At 48.5% G+C, this 14,260-nt stretch overlaps 1 protein-coding gene across 4 annotated transcripts in view; it reads left to right on the top strand.

Moving 5' to 3' along the window:
- The window catches only part of atos (atos homolog atossa), a 99,844-nt gene that overhangs the window by 39,699 nt on the left and 45,885 nt on the right, over nt 1-14,260 (top strand). The gene's annotated exons all lie outside the window — the stretch shown is intronic.

Genomic DNA, 14,260 nt, shown 5'->3' on the forward strand with positions numbered 1-14,260 from the left:
GCGTAAAACTGCTCCTGTGTATAATTAAAAAAGAACAGCTTCAGAGGACCTGTTATCTCTGTTTCGCAAAATGTTGCACTAGCGATAAGCCCACTTGCCAAATTCCAGCGCGGCCAACTCACGGGGTGTTTTCTTTTTTTTTTTTTTTGCGACCAAAATAATTGTTACACACTGCGTTTCACTTCCTACTCTGTCGTGAGATGACATGCCATCCGTCGCTCTCCATTGTATCATTTCCCGAGAAGGACAGAGGGAATGTAATCTGTGTAAATCTGAAGCCTCGGCGGTTACCACCAGCTTTCAAGATCGAGTGTAAAAGGGAGCGATCGAAAGGGCACAATGGTGCATTCCTTTGACAAATACCAGGCTCGACCTTCTCCACATGTTCTTGGTGCGGCTATGAAAACAAAGGCAGAACCTCAACAACAGATATTATTGTGTGACACTACGCGAATGATACTAAAGTTGAGTGTCACTCACTGAAAGTTACACTAAATTTCCCCAAGTGACTACAACATAGCAGACACAATTGTCCATATATTTAGTTTATAAGCCCTCACGTACGCTGAAAATTCAAAATTTACACTTAAAAAACACAGTGCGCTACTCCCGATGCCAGGCAATGCGATGCTTCGACCTGCTTAAAGGTTGAAGAAGGCAGACCAAAATCTGTTGCGCACAATGCTAGATGGGGAAGCCAAAAGCCGCACAAAGCTCGTGATTACAAGCAGACGCGTGAAGCGGCGTGAGATAATGTCCTTTCAAACAGAAGTGCGTAACTGCGTTAGACGAGTGCAAAAATATCTTTTAAAATTCTTCCGTATAAACAGATACAGACCGCAAGAAAGACTGCACGCGCACATACGCAAGCGCTTGTGTGTGTTTGTCATCTTTCTAGTGGTCTGTGTCTGCGCTAGACCTTTTTACACGATTGAAATGCACCTATTCGCTCAAAAAAATTTATGAATGCATAAAAGAAGCACAGGTATTGTGGCTTACTTCGCAGTCTTCACGCTTCACTTTCGCGTCCCATACATTTCTCCGTCTTTTATCCCATGGAGAACAAAAACATCTGGCTCCTTTTTTTACTGAGCCAGCACACAATGGAACACAACAGCCTGGCACGCTAGTTTTCGCGACTGAACACAGTTCAATCGCCTAGCACCCAGCGCACAGCGCAACCGCTTCGCACACACCGCAGCAACGGCCCGAAGCGACTTGCCCCAAGATGGCGAGCACGGCGAAAGCGGCGGCGCGGGGCATGCCAAAGGGTGTCACCACCCTGTACGGCGGCGTTGGTATCGAGGCACCCTAGACCCTACCCTAGGACCCTATAAGTTCGATGGAAAAGAAACAGAGTGTGGAATTATACCGTAAGTGGAAAATGCAGATCAGGAAGGAAGATTTCTTTGATAACTCAAGAGGCAGTGCCTATACTTTTTGAAGCTAGATCAGGGTGCCTTAGAACACGCAGCTACAAAAAGAAATTTAACAATGGAGATGACGCATGTGCTGTATGTGGAAACTCCAGTGAAACAATTGACCATATTATACTCGAATGTAATGGTATCCATCCGGACGTTGATGCAGGCGCAATCACTGTTTTTGAAGCTCTGGGGTTTAGAGATACTATAGCCGGGTGAATAAACCGGCGGTGGAAACTAGCAAAAAACGACTGGAAGATTGGTGGCTTAAAAGCAGAGAAGTGACATAATGTTAGTAATGTAGGAACAAAAATTTAATAAATAGAATGATGGTTTAGTTAACCATTCTAAATCAATAATTAAGATATATGGAGAAAAATGAGCATGATAGCTACTGCTACTACCCCGTTTTAAAGGGGACGCTCCTATATTCCATCCATCCATCCATACCGTTGAGGGAACGGAATCACGCACCGCTCCCACGTGCAAGCCACCTACCTGGCTGCTGTTTAAATGTACGTGCTTAATGTGCATTCATATTGTGCTGCATGCACTGACTCTTTCAGTTGGGTGCACTACTTAATTGGGCCGACGAGTGGCGGTGTTATCGAGGCAGCAACGTTATGCACCGCATGGTCGCTCGTGCCGCTGCTCAATTTACGTGCAAGGTGGGTGGGGTGATCTCGCCCTTCTCCATGTCTTAGTTTTCGCTTAGCTCGAAACTATAATATGAGCTGCTCGGCGAAGCTGCTCGGGAGTGTTCACCGAAGGAAGCGATTTTCTGCACTATTCCGCGGCGGTTTCTCTTGCTGACTAGTTGCGGCAGTGAATGTCATGTGAACACAGCATGTAACCACGTTATTTTGTGTTATTTGTTGCTGTCGCTGGTGCCACGTTTTTTTTTTTTTTTTCGTTTCTTTTCACGCAGTGAGGCTAACCGGTAGTTTTTTTCCACAGCTGTCAGCATTTCTGAAAACTAGTAATCACTCTCTCATAAGTGTCATTTTCTGATCGGAAAATTATCGCAAGCCTCGACGTTCCTTCGTAATTCGCCAATTGAGAGACTCGGCAAGACGCGAAGAGGGCTTTTCTTCAAGATGACGGATAGTGAGGAGATTTTTAATCAATATCCTTGTCTGGGAGAGGGACTTTGAGAGGAATGATTTAAGCGCACAGTCTGCCGCAAGGAAGAAAAAAAAAAAAAAATAAGGGCGGAATCTTTCTACAGCGCGATGCTTGATGTGTCTCGTGCGGAGTTGGCCTGCTTCCAAGTAATCCTCTTCGAAGCTGGAGAATTCTCGAAGCCGGTCGATTCGGCCATGTTTTGGTGCCACTTAGATATGGAAAGGAGTTGCACCAACTCCAGTTGGATGGCTCTGTTTGCTTTCGCATGGAAACATTGTTTGAGAGGAAGGGCGATCGTACACACGTATTATCTATCTTGATTTCTTTTTCTTCTGCTGAAGTAAGTCCGCACATTTCACCGGGGATAAATTTTTTGGGCTGACCGCTTCAGTGACTCCGAAAGCTGTATGAAAAAAGTTTGTCCGGCGCATGCGCAAAGCACTCGCAATTCGGTCCCTAGTCCTCTTGATGATACCCATAAGCCTATATGCGACCGCAGATAATTTCGCTGGGCGCATGGTAATTTTTTGTTTCTTTGCTTAACAGGTTTGGTCTACATACTGGTCTATACACATGGTATAGTCTACATGTACTATGAGCCACGGCTGCCAGAGAAGCTTTGCCTGCGCGTAAGCGTTTTTTTTTTCTCCATCGGCGTGCGTTCGATGGAGGTTGCGCAGCGGAGTCGACGGTCGGGGGCTGCTTGCGCGCGCCGTTATCACTTTGCCCGGGCGTGTTGTGCAGGCGCCTTCGCTCACTCGACGCGTGCGGCTCGGTGGAAAACCGCCTGCGCCCTACATTTTTGTCGATTAGTTCCTTTCCGTGTTGGCTGCTCTGCGGAAGGCCTAGTTCGACGCTGAAACTCGCTTTGGGGCATGGCCTGCTGCTGCCCACTTTGTTCCAGCTTTTGATGGCTGCCCAAGAGCTTGTGCCTGCTTCGTTGGTTTACGATTCGCGCATATCCCTGGTTGCCTCCTCTTCGCTCTTGAAGTCGTCGCCGTTTCTGCACGCTATTTTTTTTTTTATTTTCTTCTTTGTGGAGAGGTGCGAATACTGCTGCCTATGGCGCTAATTCGCGAACGAACGCTATCAGTCGGGGGTGTCCTTCCTGTGCCGCACTTGTCTCGAAAACCGTTTACTCTTCGCCCCAGATTTTGTAGGGACCGTCTAGAATTAGAAGCTGTGGAACCCACTCGGTTTAGGTTACGTTTCCAACTGCAAGAAATCATTGTCTACATATTACAGCTGCCGATGTAGTTGCACAATTTAGTTCGCGAATTGGCACTTTTTCTTGCTTCTTATGCTGGTTGCCATTGTTATCGTGCAGTGGTTTGCATGAGGTTAACAGGTAGTTATCAAATCGTCTTCCAGTCTTCCAAGAGTTGTCGGAGGCTTATCAGCTGAGGTTGCAAAATGTGTGTGGCTGCGGGTGCCAATATTTATACGGTTCGCCAACATGTCGCCAACCCCGAGCGGTTGACGGTTTTGTGTTTTTCGTTCGTTGTGCGTACACACTCGCGGCTCGCTGTTGCCGAGCTGTGCCCTCCCCCCGGCGATATAATAACAGCACACGGTATAACGACAGACAGCGGAAGTCCTCGTATTAACAGATTACCCCGGAAGGAGAGGGGATTGCAAAAACGGGGCGCGAGGTAAAGCCCTTAGTTTCGTTATCAGCCGGTCCTGTTTGTTTGTTTTTCTCCCTCCTGCGTAGCATTATAGTATATGTGAGTATCCCACGTAATACGTTCCCCCTCTTTATTCCTCTGTTTTCGTGCTGCGGTGCGGAGAACCGCCTTCGCCTCCCTTCCGTACGTTCTCCCCACCACCGCTGTATGAAATGAGCTCCGCCATCTATACCTTGCTAGCTGGCCCGAAACGGAAAAGTTGTTCTATTTCAAGCCTAGCCTGTTTCGAATACGCGATAGTAGTTTTTGGGGTGGCCAAGGCGGTAGGGCTCGGCGTGTTCCTCTCCCCTCGCTCGATGGGCTCTCGTGCCTGAGATGGGAGGTTAAAACACGCACGGCACCGCACCCCACTCCAGAACGCACGGTGGAAGCCCCGGTGTCTACTACAGTGCGCGCGGTTCAGACCGGTTCAGACCTCGACTGGCTGGGGTCCGTGCGGTAATAACGCCGTGGCAGAGATCCAGCTGGTTTCGGCAGCAGCCAGGCGTAGCATCGCTTTCGTCCTGCGCTGTTAGCGCCCCTCCTTTTTCCCCCTTTCTCTCATTAAGCTTCTCTCTCTCTCGCAGCGCCCCAACGAGCCGCGTCTCAACCCGGATGCGCCCCGCAGTGCCACTAAACGAAAAGTCTTCTCCAGAGGGAAGGCGTAGATTAGTTGCCTGAGATGACAGCTCCGTGGAGATTCTGCTAATGCGTTTCATTACGCCCATTGGCGGCTTGAAATTTTGGGCGTAACAAGTAATTGGCGGTCAATTATTTGTTGAATTGTCAGGTGGCGTATAGCGAGTAGTTTGTCATGTTAAGTGACTTTCCTATATCAAGCACATGCCTTACTGTACTCTTAATTACCGGTCTGTCCTGCCATTTCTGCGCTCTTTTCCGCGTGTAAATCAGTTATTTCATTTATGTCAGCTTGGCTGCAGCCTAGCGTTAGGCGCTCAGTTCCGTTTCCTCCATTCCACGTCTGTCTTGCGCTCGTTGTCTCTAAATTTTGCTGATTCGACCAATATTACTCGCGCACAGCGGTCTCGTTGCTTCATGCCGCCGCTCCGTGCACACTGCTATCAGCATTCTTGAGAACTAAGGCAAATGTTGAAGTGGGTCAATGTATATTATCGTGATTTCATTGCATATTGTAATGCGATGTCTTACAAGTCTTTTGGTCACCGCTGTGCCGGCTCTGCAAGTTCTCCAGGCGCACTTAGCCGCGGGCTCCTATGGATGCATAATTGTTCGAGATTATTAACCACTTAGGTCGCGAAAAGCCGATTAGTACCATCGCTGTTATAGAATATTTAATTTGAGAGGCACTGCGCCGAGTGTAAGGCGGTAATCTCGATATTCACGCTCACGAAGGCGTCGTATAGCTTCTCTGCACCGGTTCGTTCGTGGTAAGCGAACGCAAGAACGCAGCCTTGATACTCGAGCGTTCGATAGTAGGTCGCGTCGCACAGCTCGTGTAAGATTATGGTTTACGATTGTATCTGCGTGTGCGGTCTTTGTAGGATCGGGAATACGTTCGCTATCCTTGCGCCTTATACCCTTTCACACGAGCAAATTTAATGTCAATCGTATCGAATGACATTGGCATCTAATGTCGTTATTCCCCTGATACACGAGAAAATTTAATGTCATTAGGTTCGAATGACATTCTTCATCGAATGAGTTTGGGGAACTCATTCGCATTTGATCGCGAATCGAATGTGTACTCTTGACGCCAGATACGCAGCAGAAACAAGTAACGCAACAACATATTCTGCGCACAATGAAATTAAAAAATTATATTTTTAAACTTTTGTTTTAAAACCTGTTAATTTATGTGTAAAATTATTCGCTCTGCAGGTTCTCGCGGAACGGCATTACTCTCGGTCACAGCAGTGATCCAGCCATGGCAGCGACTCACGATCATTTTGGGCTCTTTGTTTCTTGGTGGCCGCATCTCTCCGTATGTTTATCTCGGAACTATTTGAAGTTTTGACTGAGCTTCTCGCAGTTTGGACGTCAATTACAGGCTCTACGTGTCTTCGTGCGTCTCCGCGCTGTGTATCCGCGCTCCGCTGTGTTCAGCCATATTGTTTGTTTACATTTATTGACTTTGTCGGTGACTCGATACTTGGCTTGGATTTTTATGACTAAAGTGCTACAGAACAGCCAAAAGTAATGTTCTTCGCTTGAATTATCGTACAGAAATGTTTTGATCAGCTTTAAAATGTTACACATGTGATTTCAAACGCCTTTTATGCGCGCTGATGTTCCTTAAGTGCAGTATTTTTTTATAGCTGATCGTAATTGCCACCATTTTACCGTGTAGCACCGAAATAAATCGAATGACATTAAATCTGCTCGTGTGACAGAGGTATTACTTGGAACGATGCGTCGAACGATAGCGATAACACGTGGTATTGTGTACCGTGGTGCGTATTGCTTCTTTCACGCGTCCATGCGTGTCTTTTGATCTCATTGAGTCATGTGCTGAATGAACAGACCGCGTGCCTGTCGATGTTGTACGCACCTCCGTTACGTGTCATTGGCTGACATGTACATTTAGGCGTCTTGTCTGGCTTTCTCGTTGCATTGTGTTATATATAAGGTAATGTGACGCAATGTGATGCAGTAGCCTCCTGCAGCTCTCGACGATATTGTTAAGGAAAAGTACACAGTGGTAAACGCTAGTTGACTCTTAGACGCACACGACACACCGCACGCCACAGAACGAAGTCAGCTAGGCCTGAGCGTCGTCTTCTTCCCTACTTCACATCAGCACGTCGTCGTCGTCTCCATACTGTGCTCCGTAACAGTACTCCCCGCGCCGAAGAAGCACCGTCCCGGTGCGTCCTACACAGGAGAACTCGAATGATATGGTTTTAGACGGGCGACATGCACGGGTTCTGGATGAGGGGTTGTGGAAGGATTCTTGGGCTGTAAAGGGGCGATCTCATAGGTCACATCGGTGACTTGCCGCAAGACGGAGTAAGGGCCCACGTAACGAAACAAAAGTTTCTCACACATACCTACACGGCGAGCCGGGTGCCAAAGGAGTACGATGGAACCAGGAGGATAGTGGACGTCTCGGTGATGAAGGTCATAACGACGTTTTTGAGAGCGCTGAGATGCTCCAAGACGCTCTCGAGCAATGTGGCGGGCGGCATCAGCGCGGGCGATGGCATCCGAAGCGTAGCTGCAGGAAGAGTCGTCAAGAGGCAGGAAGGTGTTGAATGGGAGTAAAGGGTCACGGCCGAAGAGTAGATAAAAGGGAGAGTATCCGGCGGTATCATGGCATGAGGAGTTATAGGCGAATGTGACGAAAGGTAAGGAGACGTCCCAGTCACGATGGTGATCGGACACTTACATAGACAGCATGTCGGTCAGTGTGCGATTGAGGCGCTCAGTAAGACCGTTCGTTTGCGGATGGTAGGCCGTGGTGAACTGGTGACGAGTAGCGCAGGGGCGGAGAAGGTCATGAACCACTTGAGAGAGGAAACAGCGGCCGCGATCTGTTAGCAGTTGACGTGGAGCGCCATGAATCAAGATTACATCATACAGAGGAAAGTCGGCAACGTCGGAGGCGCAGTTGGTGGGGATAGCCCTGGTTGCAGCATATCGGGTGGTATAATCAGTCGCCACAGCAATCCATTTGTTTCCAAAAGTCGATGTCGGAAAAGGCCCAAGAAGATAGAGGCCCACACGAGGAAACGGCTCACTCGGCACTGGAATTGGTTGCAGGGGCCCACTAGGTTGAAGCGAGGGTGTCCTTCGGCGCTGACACAACTCACAAGCGGCGAAGTAGCGACGGACAGAGCGGTAGAGACCAGGCCAGAAAAATCTGCGTCGCACATTGTCATATGTGCGTGATACTCCCAAGTGTCCTGCTGTAGGAACGTCGTGAAGTTGGGCGAGGACACTAGAGCGCAGATGAGCCGGAACGACCAGTTAAAGGTCCGCGCCATCTGGACGCATATTGCGTCTGTATAATGTCTCCTTATGGAGTACAAACATGCTGGCGGAAGGATCGGGGATGTTGTGAAGCTCGTCAATAATTGGTTGCAGGGCAGGATCACGACGCTGTTCGGAGCCGATATTGATAAAGTCCGAGATGGACAAAACGTAGTCGTCGTCTGCATACTGTGCTCCGTAACAATATGTTGTATACCTGTGCCCGCAAAAAAGAATATGAATGACAGTGGGTACACCTCTGCATTAATAGTTTATTGCTGTCAGTTGCGAATTCAGTGGACTGAATAGTCTATTTTTGTTTGTGGGGTTTAACTTTCCAAAGCGACTCAGACTATGAGAGACGCCGTAGTGGAAGACTCCTGAAATTTCTACCATCTGCGATTTTTTAGCGTGCACTGACATCGCACAACACATGCGCGCTCTGCTTTTCGCCTCCACCGAAAAGCGGCCTCCGAGACCGGAATTCGATCCCTCATCCTTGGGCAGACTATAGTAGAGCGCCCAAACCATTGCGCCACCCTGGCGGAGAATAGTCTGAATAGTGAATGAACTGCAATGGGGCTCAAATTCTGCACAGTTAAGTTTCTTAAGCTACTCTGCGCAGTATGACTGTACCTGCGCGAAATGGGCATGTGCTGCATCCTTATGAAGTCGTCGGCAGGTGTATTGAGCTAGGTTGCAAAGGTAAACTTCCAGTTGCGTTAAACACCCTACAATCACTTAGCCGGCTGCTTTAGAACATGCGGGATGAAAACGTGATCTCGATCGAACACGGTATAGACAATGTCTAGTTTAGCTTTACTCGGCATCTCGCAGGGCGATCTTGTAACTGCTCCATTCAACGCCGGGTTTCTTGTCTTTTTTACATTCCTGTTGCATTAAAGTTTACCTTTTTTTTTGATGGGGCGCTTTTCCCGTGACGCACGAACATACATCAACTGTAGGGATCTCATGAAGTAGCATTTCGAAAAACGTTGTGGTATAACTGCGTAGCCTCTCATGCGTACAAAGCTTCAATGTTGATTGTACGTCGGAAGCGAGTGTGTATGTATTTGAGTTCAGACTCAAACTATGTTGGGGTTGCCTTTGTTGCGTTTCAAAACATATGGCTTTTGTGGTAACGCCCTGTGAAAATCTGATCGCGCAATATTTGAAAGCTGCGATATAGTGTCGTATACTCTGAATGTTCGGATAAACTGGGGCTTCGTACTATCTACCTTCCAGTCGTAGGAGTTCAGCCACAAATATATGGATTTCCGAATAGCCACTCTGGCGTTTAGGCGTAACGCACACGAAAGCGATTGCGGTCTCTGCTGGAGCCATCAGCATCGCCGATGCGAGGCGACCCCTCAACTAGGCGACGGCGGTAGCGTCTGCACTGGAGCGCGCAACTCCACAGCGCCTGTACAACAGATGCGCGATTTCGTGTGGCGCATGCCCAAGGTTAGGAGGTCTGCTCGGCCGCGTCCAAGGTTCCCCAAGTACGTGCACTCCCCTTTTCATTTCTGGCTCACGTCGGCCGCTGGTTGCCGTGAGCGGAGTGGGCGGCCGTGGTGCGCCGTTATATGGGCTTTCGAACAATACACGGTCCGGCGCTGCTCGTTAAAAGAACGAAAAGAGGGAGGGGGCACTACATCGTTGGTTGTGTGGGGTTAAGCAGTGAATGGCAATAGCGGAGGGAGGGGGATTGTTGGCGGCGTAGTTTCCCTGGACGTCAGGCGACAGCGCTGCAGGCAGTTTTTCAGTTCTTCGCGAGATAATATTTTTATTTTTTTTGTGTGTTCATTGGGAAGAGCTTACCATGCACGTATCTGCGTACGTGCACACTGGCATTATGCACTCCTCTATGAGGGCCTCGCATTAACGGTCAAGGCATTTACTTGTAAGCCAAGAACTAAAGCGCAACCAAGACGAACACAAGACTCTCCTCCGGAGAGTCCAGGATGTTTGTCACAACGAACGAGGGGCCGTTGACCTGCGGTGCTGCTGTGTATACGGTGGCATGCTTCGTCATTCCTACCCAATCAGTGCAGTGTTCATATTTCAAGAGAGTAAAAACATAGAATACTATGCGAAGTTCTGCGTACGACAACACTGTACAGCTCGATTCTAGTGCTGTCCGTGAAGTTGGCGACTCGAATCTGGGCAGTCATTCTCGAGCGCTTTTTTTTTTCTCCATCCGGCCTCTTTCCACCGGAAGAGATACTAATAGCTTTCTCTTAATGATTTTCGTTCTCCTTCTCCGACTTTATAACAGTCCCCGAAGAGGCGAAGGTCCTCCCTGCATTTACCCCGCGCACGCGCGGTGAAGACTGCATCCGGACCGGAATGACTTTTTCACTTTCAGTTTGTGCATCGTAAGCTTGTTCGTGGCCTGCGTCTGTGGCGAAAGTTTTTCGGGTCGCTATGCGGAAAGGGGGAGAGGGTTAGAAAATGTCATTCCAAGGCCTCTGATAGTTTGGAAAGGTACGTGGAGCTCGGCTTCACTAAACATGTTCCGAAAGCGCCCGGAAAAGGCGTATTCGCTTGTGCGTGCATGGTCGCGGGTTCTCTACAGAGTTTTGTTGTAGAGAAAAAGGTCCTCAGCGTCAAAAGAAACGCAGCTCTTGAAATCGGCGCAAATGGGGCGAAAGAGTTGTTTATAGTCTCAGCTTAATCTACCGACGAAAAAAATGCTTTGATTCCTCAGCAGATGCGTTTCTTTTTTTTTTTTTTTTTTTTTTTTTGTCGCAGTCAGAAGAATAGACGAATATATTTTGCGGACGAAATCAGAGTGAACGTGCGCGGTGCAATAGTTAACTTTTTGTTTTCTTTTCGAGCACTGTTCATTAAAAAATTGCGAAGTTCACGTGATGCCGCATATCTACAGCACGCCACCTATGAACAAGGGTGCAGTAACTTCTGGTGCAGCCATGTCATCGCGTCGTGATGTGTTCTCGTCGTTCTGAACCAGGAGAATGAGGAGGTGCGTAGTACTGCGAAAATGTGGCATTCCAGGCGGCTGTGGGGATTGGCATCGTCGGCCATGCATGCTGTTGTTATGGAGGAAAAAGAATACTGCACAGAAGGCACGCATGTTCATCATCGGCAGCCTGAAGCCAAACAGCTTTGTAGAGATTTCATTCAAAATTACTACCGGTCATGCAGATATGCAGCTATAATTTGTGACTATCACATATTTTTGGGTGAACATCAGTACTGTAAAAATAAATGGGGGACTTTACTTTTTGAACACCCCTCGCACATTTAACCGGTATTTACCCTGCTATAATTCCGACATTTGCAGTAGAGGGCTATGAGACGTGAAAAACAACGCACAAGGCACTGCTTTCAATGTCCGTCGCGACGATGCCGAGCCGAGCGTTATGTTTACGGGCCGTTCCTGGCACGGGCTTTGTAAACCGCTGTCTGGCTGGTACCCTGATCTCGACAGAGTGGCGCTGTTCCAACGATGCGGAGCTGCGGCGTGCAGACGGAAGTACTAAACAGTGCGAACAGGCGCGCGCGCGCTTTTTGCGTTGGCCAGCCGTCACACACGTGTCTGTCTTTTACTTCATGCGGTGCCGTTCCAAATGGTCTCGTACGTCCTTCAGGCGCGTTGCGTCATCGTCCCCCTCCACTTTCTTCTTTGTGTGTCGCTTTTTCGTTTCGTGGCATTCCTATCCTAGCATTACTCAGGCGCCATTGTTCTATGGCGTTGGTTTTGGTGCCACACGGCTTAGCAGTAACACTGCTTAGCCGTATTTTTCTCTCTTGCTTTCTCTCCTTCCTCTCGTTTGTGTCTTCTGTTTGTTCTTCCTTTTTGACCTCTTAGTTTTCTTTCTTTTCGTATGCCTGATGTTGATGCTGCGGCTGTGGCTTATGCCTAAAGACAGGACATGTTGCGTCTTTCGGACTTGTGATCCTCGGTGCAGTGTCGCGCGAGTCTTCAGTGGGTTACACGCTGCGCTGGACGCGTGGTTTTCGTGTTACCTTCACATGCGCGACCCCGTGACCCGTACTGCACCGTTTGAGCAATCCGATTTGCCAGTGGCTGTGCTTCCCGCTTCTCCTTGCGGCAAATTCTGTAGTCTGATAGTACTTTGCAGCGGCTGTACTCTCCGTAGGGGAGGTTTTGTAGATGTGTGGCGCTGTCATCTGCTCGTTTCCTCAAAAAGAAGCGATTTAAAGCCGCAGTTCTCTTCGGGCAGCTCAGGAATACATTGAGTCTGTCTGCTCTTTACGTACGCAGCCTCGACAAAAGTTGACAATTAACATGTTTACTGCCCAGACATCAGGCTCCCCGAAATGACTTCGACTACATCACCTCACACAAATTTCGCCTCGTTCAGTTTATCTATTTGGCCTTCCTATTTCCTCATTTTTTTTTTATTTATTTATTCGCCGTCCTTAGTCGATTTCAACGGACGGAGGCTCCTTCCAGGTCGTTCTTGGCAGTCTGGGCGACGCCCACCCGTATCCGTCGCTTTGGCCAAGTGAAGCCCCCGCTCTGAGCAGCAGCTTCCCCAAATCCGAAGCCGTCTCGGCTGCATGCGATGACGTTAGTTGGCGCGAGCGCGCGTGATCCCTCCGCAGCCTCCCATATCGTGTGCCAGGAAGAATCTCTTCTTGGTCGGCCGAGAGGCGTCCGCTATTTGCGTCCCCGAAGGCCGGAGGTATACCTGCTGGCGCCCGAACTTCTGTCGCGGCCAAGGACGCGCGCGTGGACCTTGGGGCTCGAATGTCGGCCGTGCGTTTCCTCTGAACGGCCACCGTCGCTTTCTCTACGCGCCGACAATGGGCGGCCGATCGTTTCGGCGGCTGTGTCTCCCTCTCTTTGTATTATCGCCCTGGCACTTAGCTGTGCTGCTGCAGCTGCTGCCAGTCCGCTCGCTGTTTTGCTGCTTCGCGGGTCGTGTTTTTCTTCGCTTCGCGGTGCTGGGTTGCGCAAAAGATGGGTGGCGGAGCTACTAGGGTGTTCCCCACTCTCTCTGCCTTGATTGCTCTGCGCGGTCGTCGCGACGTCAGCACGCAACGCGTACTCTTCGTGCCAAGGTTGGGACATTCGAACGCAGATTACAGTTTGGGCCAGCTGCGACAAGGGGCCTCGTAAAATTATTATTATTATTATTATTATTATTATTATTATTATTATTATTATTATTATTATTATTATTATTATTATTATTATTATTATTATTATTATTATTATTATTATTATTATTTTAGGCTTGTCTCGCGATACTCATGCGCGTCGTTTGGGTCAGTTGGGCGAGCCTCTTTCCCGTTTAAAATCGTCGCATGTAAGCGCGTGGTATTTTATAAATAACGGCAGCGTGGAATCGAAAGCGATTGGCTTGGTAGCACAAAATTTCTTGTACGGCACGAAATGTGGCTGGCTTACTAATGTAAATAACTAAAAGGATATCTGTAAACGCCGTGTATTTGTGTGAATGTTTTCCCCGGACGCAGTCATAAATAGTAATTATCTGCACCATCCTTAAATTTGTTACTGTCACCTTAGTCGGACCTTTTGTTTCCGCCTGGTTTGCAGGGGGAAAAAAATTAAAAAAAAAAAAAGAGCTTCCGCAGGCGTATATATATAACACTAAAATCAAACAGTGCGCGAAGAAAGAAGACGACCAAATATATATATATATATTAATCAACGTTTGGAATATCGTTTGAAAAATGAGGTCGAATAGCAAACCGTCCATGTACTGTGCGATGTCAGTGCACGTTAGACAACCCTAAATGATCGAAATTTCCGGATTCCTCCACTGCTACATGTCTGATAACATGAGCCGCTGTGGGGCGCTTTAAACCCTATAAACCAAATCAAAATTTTGGTTATTGTTTTGTCAACAAACCACCGGCCGCCTGCATGCTCGGATGAGCATAGTTATTTCGTCGCTTAATGGTCGTGATCTGGCATTCCACTGCGCGCGTTTGCCTTTCCTGTGCACTGCAGCTACTGGAGTGGAGCGATGCAGGTGTGTCGACGTCCTCCGCCGCTTCCGAGCCAGGAAAAGTGGCATTGAAAGTGCGTGACCGTCACAAGACGGTGGTAACCTTGGGGCTTGCCGTCGCTAT

This window comes from Amblyomma maculatum, chromosome 6, assembly GCF_055883805.1.
Source record: "Amblyomma maculatum isolate TAMU_Amacu chromosome 6, ASM5588380v1, whole genome shotgun sequence".
Classification (NCBI taxonomy): domain Eukaryota; kingdom Metazoa; phylum Arthropoda; class Arachnida; order Ixodida; family Ixodidae; genus Amblyomma; species Amblyomma maculatum.